Here is a 9,888-nt window from a genome sequence, read left to right as displayed (position 1 = left end):
ATGTTTGAAATATGGAAAGAACAGAACAATTAAAATCACTTTCTTTAAAGGCAATTGATACTTCCTAATTCAATCTTTTACCTGGATTTCTAGTTGATGTGACATGAAAGTATAGGATGTATAAGGATGAATATAGGAAAGAAAAATACATCTAAATATCTACTGTGAATTATAAGATGTGGAATCTTCTGTGTAGCCTAGGATTAATGTATGTAATGTGCATACTACTAGGCACACTTAATTTAGATGTGAAATATCATTTTTATTGAATTAATTTGCTTACCCATTACTGTATAACTTCATTCTATTACTCCTTTTGAAGAAGTACAACAATTACACTCTTGGCTATTTAAATATACCCAGGCAATTAAATGGGTTTCTCTTGAATGAGTACATGTATTTTACTTTCCAGCCTAGAAACTCCTTCACTGTCTCTTCCACTATCTCCCATCTCCAAGCTATTATTAGTGTCATATGGCTATGTCTATGTAAGTTAAAGAGCCTGTATTTTACTTAATTAGCTTTACACAGCCAGCATGCCCTCAATGTTTTTAATCCCAGCCAGCTCTTTTTCAAAGTCAGTCTGTTATTCTGTAAGCAGGAGCTTTAAAACACACTTGTCATTGTTGAGTGTTGTCTGGATAGAAGAGCAGAAAGGTACTGGAAAAAAAGCAAAGCCATAGATAAAATATGAAATTATTGAATCATTATGTACTTAAATATATTTCCTGTTCAAATCTGTATCTTCGGAGGGTTCTGTTCATTCCTTCTGCTGCAGTGCAAGTTTTTACATCTCTTATTCTGTTTGCGTCTGACAGGCATCAGTCTACTCACTTGAAGACTTCTAAGAGACCAAGGTCTTTAGAGAAAATCCTCAGTAGGCAGTCTGCACAGTTTCCTTTTTTAAATACTGTTTTTTTTTTCTATCAGTTCTGTTGCTGACAATAGGATATTTTTTCCTCCAGTCACTTTTGTAGGAATCACAGAATCAACCTACATCTGTCCATTCATGTTCTCTCCACTCTTTTTAAGGTAGTTTAAATTCAAATAAAAAATGAATAGGTATTTGGCTCCGTGACCCATTGAACACTTAACATTTAGCTTCATGTATTTTATCCAGTAATGCTGTCTTGCTCTTATAAAACTTAAATTACTGTTATGCATTCTGGACATGGCAAAATACATGCTCAGTTTTGGTATTGTGTTCTGTAGGATATTGGACAAATGAAAAATTTACTATAGGTTAAACTAGGTCCCTTCCCCCAATCTATTGTGCTATAAACCAATATTATAAAGCCCCCAAATATTTAGACACTGTGCCAAATGAGAAATGACAGACTGCTGGGGGTAATCATTATCTTGTAGGTGCAAACATTACACTTGTATACATTTTGGACAGTGTTTCACTCAAGTCTGTCTCTGAAGATCATCAATAGATTCTTCTGAGTGCTATTATTTCAGTATTTCTATTTTAACAAAGATGTTCAAAAGTCTACAACTTAATGTGATCTTCACCACATAGACAATATAAAACTTGTCCCTTCAGAAAAAAGACTGAATGCTTTTATTTGTGCTTCTGATTCCTTATGAATACTAATGCTTAAAACTGCAGATTAAATTAATCTCAGCTGCCTCTGTCACACTTGGCAAATGAATCATAAAATAGTTTCATCTTGATCTGCTAAGTTGTCCTTGACAGCAAATTAAAATCTTTATAAATGTCCTATTCAGAAAACACACACATACATGTATTCTGCATTCCTGTAAATCATGTTCAGAAAGCAGATTCACTTTTTGTTTAAAGAAAGGTGAAGATAATTGTGTTATTTCTGCAAGTCTTTGTTATGGTATAACAGGGATTTTCAACCTTAAAGGAAAATATTCCTGGCACAGTCTGAACATTTTGATAAGGAAAGCTTCAAAAACATATTGAAAGCAAAAGAAAAAAAAAAAGGAAGAAAAAGGAACTCTGGATCTTGATAGTGTTTAAACTAATGAAACATAAACATTTTGTAGAATGCAGTTCTTATTTCTTCTGATTTTTTTTGTTGTTGTTATTTTTAAAAGGAAATTGATGTCTTTATCCTGAAATAGAACTTAGCTTCTGCAGACTTTTGAAGACAAAGGAAGTGTTTTGTTGGACCTGGTTGGTTAACCAGGGAGGGCAGTTTGCACTAATTACATTTTTTTGCCTATGTTTGTATAGTAGTTGGGATAAGGAATGAATGAGTGAAAAATGGAGTCATTCTTTTGTACAAGAAAGGTGAGTAACTAAACAGCCAGAACTGTGTCTGACAACAGTTGGAGCAGATTCAGTTCTGTTCATATGTTAAGTGTTTCTAGGACTAAATTCAACATATTTGAGTACAGTACGCAATTTTGGAAATCATAAATGACCTCTTACCCTCTAAAAATAAAATAAAAAAAAAGCCAAACGTGTGTGTGTATATATATATAAAATTCTGGTGCTATAAAGTCAGAATTTAAGATAAAATCTAATTTTATTATTTATATTTTGAAATTCAAGGTTCATTTTTGTATGTGTAAATTTGTCTGTTTTTCATATTCACTATAAAGACTGTACACTTTCACACTTGCTGGATTTTGATGACAGCAGATGTTTGAGCAGCTTTCATTTCTTTTCAGAGCTCTTTTATCTGTCCATATATGCACCATATTTCACCAGCTAATTTAGAAATTCTAGGTGGCCTACTAGTTATGTCCATGCAGTATCATATACAGAGTATTAATTATGCAGTGTAAGTCTGCAGATGAAACAGTTCTCATGAATTTCTAACAAAAAGTAATTACAGCACACATGCAGATTATACTTTTCTACATGAAATAAATCTAGGCTTTTTAATTCATTTTGTCTAACAACTAGCTCACATTCTAGACTAATGATCTGTAACATTTCATTTGTAATGTAAAATAACTCTATAGATGGGATCTTTTAAAATCTTTGTGGAAGAGTTACTGGCATGTATTTCTATCATAGCATCTACATTTTTATAATGGGAACGGTGACAGTCCTTTTCAATGAGAGAGAAGCAGCTGAGTGAGTAGTGCAGCTGAATAAACAAGGGCAACCAAAGAAAAATGTTCTGTCATGGAATATGCATCATTGTTCAGACTCAGCACAATGTTGCCACACTTAAAGCAATCTGCAATGAAGAATAACAAGATTTTGTTAAAATAAATGAAAATAGTAATGTGTTACTATCCTCAGCTGAGGCTGTGGCAATTGTAAGTCATAGAAGTTATAAAATATAAAGAAATGTGTATGAAGCTTGTTTCCATAAAACCTTCCTGATTCAGTTTAGTAAAGATGATCTTTCTCTCTTGGACAGCCACACATTTGTGATTTTTCTTGTACTGACCACAGATCTGAATTGTACTTCAGACACAAACTGACCCATCTTTTCACAGGCATGCCCTGTACTTAATTATTATAGTTCTTTGAAAGATACTGAATGTAATGTCACCCCTATGACATAATTTAATGAACCTATCCATAGTCTTTGAGGTAGAGAAATATGAAATATATATAAATTACTATTAATAATTATTAATAGTGTTATTAACACCCGATAGCTATCGGTATTGAAAATCGGAGTCCTTTTTCAGGTTTTCTGACAATTATTCTTTTTAACTTTGTTTTCCATTTTTTTTGGTAGCTTGTCTTTATAGTTAGCAGAAGAATATATAATGCACATTTAAGGATTAATGAATTTGACTTTTATGATTTGACTGTGAAGCTTTCCTTGACTGAATTCACTCATCATACACTTCGGCTTCTGAAACAAAGCTGAGATCTTCTGGTGATGACTTGTAAATCCTCTGCAGGGATGCAGAACAGCAGCAACCAATATGCTAGGAGGTAGGTCACAAGGTGGAAGTTAAGGGGCTGCAGTCTGAACACTGGGCAATTCTTACTTTTCTTATCACTCTGCTAGTATGTGCTTTGTTTTGGAAATGAAAATTGTCAGTCTGATGTGAGTTGTTACTTATGCATGTAGAAAAAAAACTAAGCTTTGCCAAATTTTAGAGATTAAGAAGACAGAAGTCACAAATACTTGCAAATCTTTCCAAACACACAGTTTAGTTCTCTAACCTATAAAACTAATTGATGATTTGCAATATTTAAAAAAAAAAATGTAAACCACATATAAAATTAATGGAAGTTTTCAATCAAATGCTGTTCCTGTGATCAGCTCTTTCAAGTTTTTCTTTCATAACATTCCATTCTTATTTGAACTTTGTCTTTCTCCATAGGACAGACAAATCTGTTAGCCTGATGTCACCATCAGATGTTTTTGTTGTCAAGTGTTCAAGGCATGTGTACACTATGGTCATGCAAAATGGGTTTCGTTCCTCAGTACATGTTCTAAGTTTGCACAGAGAGCAAAGCACTCTTGACTGACACACTAAAGCAGTGTGTGTGGGGGGGGATGGATGGATATTTTAAAAAGAATGTATAAATTTCATTTTTCTTCTAGATGGGGCTATGCCTCAGTGAGCAGTGTAGACATACATTAATAAGTCTCCGAATAGGTGAGAAAGGCATTTACAAGAACAAATTCCCTCATCCAGTGTGTTTCTTTCTACATGAGCTGTAATTGAAATAGGCAGTACTTTTTTTTTTTGTACTGGAGGCAGAAAATGTTCCTTTTGAATTTAGTCAGCAATCGCCACCTATATCTGCAAACATTTCTATGCCTGGAAATATGATCTTAGTGGAAAGTGCTGGCTGACTTGATATATTTTATTGCTAATTTGCTGTCTGCCTGGAAAGAAATCCTGAGATCAGTAACTGACAGTTATCCACTGCTTGTGCTGACTAATATTTCCTGTGCTCTATTCTGCAGCTTGCTCTCTGTGATTAAATGACCACATATAACCATATTTGTTAATGAGCTCATAGTATTTTCCTTAGTCAGTTAGCTAAACAAATACTTCATATGTTTGAAGGCACGGATACACTTTATCGCTTCCACATATGGCTCTAAAAGGATGTGATGTACAGGAACACAATGTGCTTAAGCCAACAGGAAATGTAAAAAAAGAAACATGTACAAAGGCTCTAACAAATCTGTATTGCTTTTTTCCCAACTGAGTTTCTTGCATTATTCACTCCAAAAAAAAAAAAGATGAGGGGGAAAAAAAAACTGTGAAGTTTTAAAATAGAAGGAACTGGATATATAAATATCAGCAAAAATAATAACAAAAATGATACAAAATATTTTTTATGCCAAACTATTCTTTAAATTTTGAACCAAAATCAAAATTGTAAAAGGTCTAAGCAGGTGAGAAGTCCTTCACTGTTTAGATAATGAAGCATGATAGCTGCTGGTTGTAAATGCTGCTGTTTTTCTGATGAGATACAGGGCTGATCTCTGCACTATGGACAGATTTACTCAATATTCACGGACAAAATGTAGGCATCATAATAGCCTTAAATTACTCCAGCAGATTGTGAGATTTGGTATTAGAAAAATATATTCTCAGAAAGAGTGGTGAGGTATTGGCACAGGCTGCTCAAGGAGTGGTGGAGTCACCATTCCCAGAGGTATTTAAGAACCATGGAGATGTGGCACTGAGGAACATGATTTAGTGGATATGGGCACTGGATATGGGCTGATAGTTGGACTGGATGATCTTACTAATTTTTTCCAACCTTAATTATTCTATGATTCTATGATCTGCATGACTTTTCTCCAACAACCTCATTCTACAAACACACCTCTATAAGAGCTCTGAGGCCTTTTGAGAATATCTGAATTTATGGAAAAGTCTATGGTGGAAACATTCTTCACCTTGCATTTTGTATTTTGTTTGTTTGTGCTCTGTTTTTGTTTTATAGGTATTTCTCATGTAGTAATTTTTTTTCCTAAAGAGAAAATACTCTTCTCTTACTTAACTGTTATTGAATTAAACCATTCACAGTGTCTCAGTGTGAGCTCTGTCACAGGTAAGTAAGAGCAGTGGGCTTTGATTTTCATCAGCATAGATCTGGCAGAGTACTGATGGCAGCAAAGGGAAGCACCCAGGAAAAGTTACTGGATAGGAAACCTGATGCAGGCCAACAGCGTCAGATATTTTTACTGGTAATATATGCAGACTAATGAGTAGAAAATAAGAAGCATGGAGCCAGATAAACAGTTTCTGTGTGCCAGGGTCTCCATGGAGTGGAAAGCAAGGCACTACACTGGAGCAATTATCACAGAATAGTCTCATTTTATTTCTATTTTCAGCAAGCTGGGAGGGTAGGTTTTCTTCCTCCACTTCCAGCTGTCTCCCTTGATTTAACTAGCTGTAAGCTGAGTCACTGGGGCTTGGTGTGGTGCAGAAGATACTGACTTTAATTAGGTCTTGTCTAATCCTAAGCTATTCTGTCACAGGATTTTATTTGTTAATGGCTCCTATCAATTTAGTGTTTGCTATTCTACTCTATTGTGAGCATTTTATCAATTTATTTGTAAAAAAACAAAAGTGATCATTATATTTTGCATCTTTTCAGCAGCAGCATTAAAGATTTTTCTGTGGAATTCTGAATCACTGTAGTTTGACAGAAGTGGAAAAATTTCCTGCGGTTTATCATGCCTAGGGTAGTATTAAAGGTAATAGTGCTACATTTACCATTACATACTAATTGTTATTTGTATCTATTCCCTGCACTGGATTTGGTGTTATTCCAATTGTTAATAACTTGTTTGGGAATTCCTAACCTAAATCCAGATTATCCTCTTCTGTGGAACTGGAAGCAGAAAAACCTGATCTTCTTATTGGAGGAAAAGACAGTTTAAGGCACCAGAATGAGCAAATGGGAGTCAATCTACTGTGTTCTGGTTACTGTCATACTATTAAGATGTGCTTAAATTTAAAAGTGTTTGTGTACAAAATCTTCTACCAATCTGTAGAATACATGGACAGAGAATAATTTCTCTTCTGCAGGTTGTCATATGATTTCCATGTTTTTTTTATCTTGAGAAAAAAAATACCATTTCTAAACTCTCAGTGGCAGAAAAAATTCAGATCTGACGAAAATTGTCTGACAAAGTTTAAAGATTTTCTTATTTTATATTTAAAATAATAACAATAAAATTGAAAGGAAAAAGAAAAAATGAATTATTCTTTTAAAAAAATTTAAAAATAAAGTGTTACAATGTTGTATGGAATTCCTTTTTCCTCAAAAACAGAACAGCAAAGAAAATTCATGTTTTCATACCTTCATTTTTTCAACAAATATTGAAAATTTTATTTAACAAATCTATTTTGTTAGAAATACCAAAACCTACATTACATATGTTAAGTAGATCAAAATACATTCATCATTTCTTCCAGTTAGACATGATACATTTTTATCCAGAGCCACTGTCATTAGCCAAGACAAAAAGTTGTGGGCAATGCTTATGCATTACTTTGACCCTTAAATCAGGGATATTGCCCTAAAATAGCTTGACATGTTTAAAAATGTTCACGATGAGTATTTCACTCTCTTGGTAGCTGCTATCAGAACTGCCAGCAGATGGTGCCTTGGCTAAACCTCTACTGCTAAGCAAACACAGTATATTTTTAGAAACATATTCAAACAAATTCCCCCAGAATATCTGCTAATATTCACTTCTTGATATCTGAGATGATTGTGAACTAAAAGGTAAGCACTTTGTTATTTATTAAAGAAAAATGAATGCAAGCAGTAGAAGATACCAGAAGAATAAGTCTTAAAATGGCAATGATTTCTTTATCTGACTAAATGATAAAATGTACTGAATGAAAAGAATGAAGTATATGTTCAAGGATGTTAGTCAAGTTTCATCACCTTTAGATAGTGACCTTTAGAAAGTTTGTTGGTAATAAATCTGGTGTGGAGGAGGACATATGGAAGAGCAAGCGAGAATGTATCTATGGAGACTGACCATGAATGAAGTCAGTTTTGCACCTATCTTTCAAAATAGATGTTTGTAGAGTCTTTTGGCAGCCTGTTTTTTCACATGAAACTCATACAACTGCCTTTTGCAATTTTATTCCTATTTTATTCCTTGAAATTTGTTGGTTAGTATAGCACTTTGTCATGTGCCTCTGTTTGCATGCAAGCAAGATAATAGAAATTATTAGAAAGAAGTTTAGAAAAGAATAAGTGAAATCATCATTGTCACCTTTATAATAACTCTTCTGATTTTTATAAGATCTACTTGAGAATAATTATTTTACTGATCAAAATGAAAAAAAGAGCAGAGAAATAACCATTGCTACAAATCACAGGGTGACGGTGGAAACTCAGTATAGAAAGGAAAATACCTTTTTAAGCACCATTTTAAGCCTAGTGCAACCTCATACAAGCTACAAGGTCGTAGAAGCTGTTTTCAGTTGTAGACAAAATGATCTCTGCATGCCATACCCAAGTTTAATAAGTATTGTAGGATTTAATGACATTTCTTCAGTCTGAGAAGTAGACTGCAATAAGTGGGACATCTATTAAAATATTGATTTCTGTTTCCACCAAGCTACATCATTTCAAAGTGAACTGTTTACCCAATCCACTGAACTTGTGCAATGAGTCTGAAAGAGATGCAGTAGAACCATCTTTTAGAGATAAATATGTTGTATCTATGTATCTAAATATGTGCCTATTCCTTGGACATCGAAAGGATGATTTTTTAAAATTTATTTTAAATTTATGGCAACTTCTGTTTTGGCAGTTTCTGAAAAAGCTTCTTAGTTCAGACTCATTCTGATGCAGTAGCTTTTAGAAACTGAGCTTGCAGGACAAAATACAGCCAGCATTAAGGAAAAGAATGTTATTTATGAACTGCAAGCAACAGTTCAATATTTCAAGTCCATTAGTCATTTACTCATATCAACTTTAAGTCCATCCAAGGCAGATTTATGAATGTAGCTCCTAACAAACAGTAGTCACTTTCCACTTCTTAAATCTGTTTAATATTTGCAGAAGTTTAAAAAAAAATTGCCAGTGTATGCACTGAGGGGATTGGCATCTTGTGTCTTTCATATACATGACATAACTACTAAAATACGCTTTAAAAGACTGGCAACAAGTAGCAGATATTTTGTTTTGACAAATTGCTGAAAGCTTGTAATTACGTGAAGATGTACAGAAAAAAAAAAACTTTGCTGGAGAAATTTGCTTGTTTGTTTGTTGTTCCTATTTGTAAGAATAAATATTCCAAGAATGGTGTAAATTTATTGGCATCATTAGTCATTCTTGCTATTGTTACTGAAGAATTGAGCATTATCAATAATTGATTTGTTTGTATTGCATTATTTTTATCTTTGGATATTCAGCATGCTTCAGAGGTTTGAGAGTGCTAGGCCATAATTAGTTTGATAATGACCAATAGTAATAAGGACTAGTAAGGGTGACTTAGCCACTAAAGCTGTTAAAGTGATCAGTGGGTCTCCACTTTGAACATTATGAATTAGTAGCTGACAAGGAATTCTGAAAGTCTAGAAGCAGAATATAACAGCAGCAAGATAATGTGGTTGGAAGGTATTACTAAAGCTGACATCATGTCTCTTAAAGCCAGACATGTAGAGCAGCACAGTACCATACATGCCAGATATGAACAGTGTTTGGAAAGGTGCTGGCATCATTACAGGTTTGAAATGAGAGTCTCACTAATTGTAGAATAATATTTCATGAGAAGCTTGAAAACCCCTGTACTCTGATTTTATTAGACTTTTCCAGTTCTAGCCACGAGAATAGTTCCCAGTAGCAGGAAACCACAGCCAGTTCCTGGGAATTCCCAATCCCCCTCAAGCTTGGAGATATGAGAGAGGATCTCTCTTGGATTTTATTAAGATTGAAAAGGCAAACGATAAATGATAATATTAAAAACAAGCAAACAAAACCAGTTTCCCTGCCTC

General features: G+C 33.9%; 1 long non-coding RNA gene across 1 annotated transcript; it reads left to right on the top strand.

Annotated features, from left to right (window-relative positions):
* Positions 1-3,681: 3,681 nt before the first annotated feature.
* LOC109368147 lies at positions 3,682-9,392 on the top strand. Its single transcript, XR_004160086.1, has 3 exons — positions 3,682-3,880; positions 6,521-6,620; positions 6,739-9,392. It is a non-coding gene; the product is annotated as an uncharacterized LOC109368147 (long non-coding RNA).
* The last annotated feature ends 496 nt before the right edge of the window (positions 9,393-9,888 follow it).

Source organism: Meleagris gallopavo, chromosome 6, assembly GCF_000146605.3.
Source record: "Meleagris gallopavo isolate NT-WF06-2002-E0010 breed Aviagen turkey brand Nicholas breeding stock chromosome 6, Turkey_5.1, whole genome shotgun sequence".
Lineage (NCBI taxonomy): Eukaryota > Metazoa > Chordata > Aves > Galliformes > Phasianidae > Meleagris > Meleagris gallopavo.
This window is presented reverse-complemented; position numbering and strand designations above follow the sequence as displayed.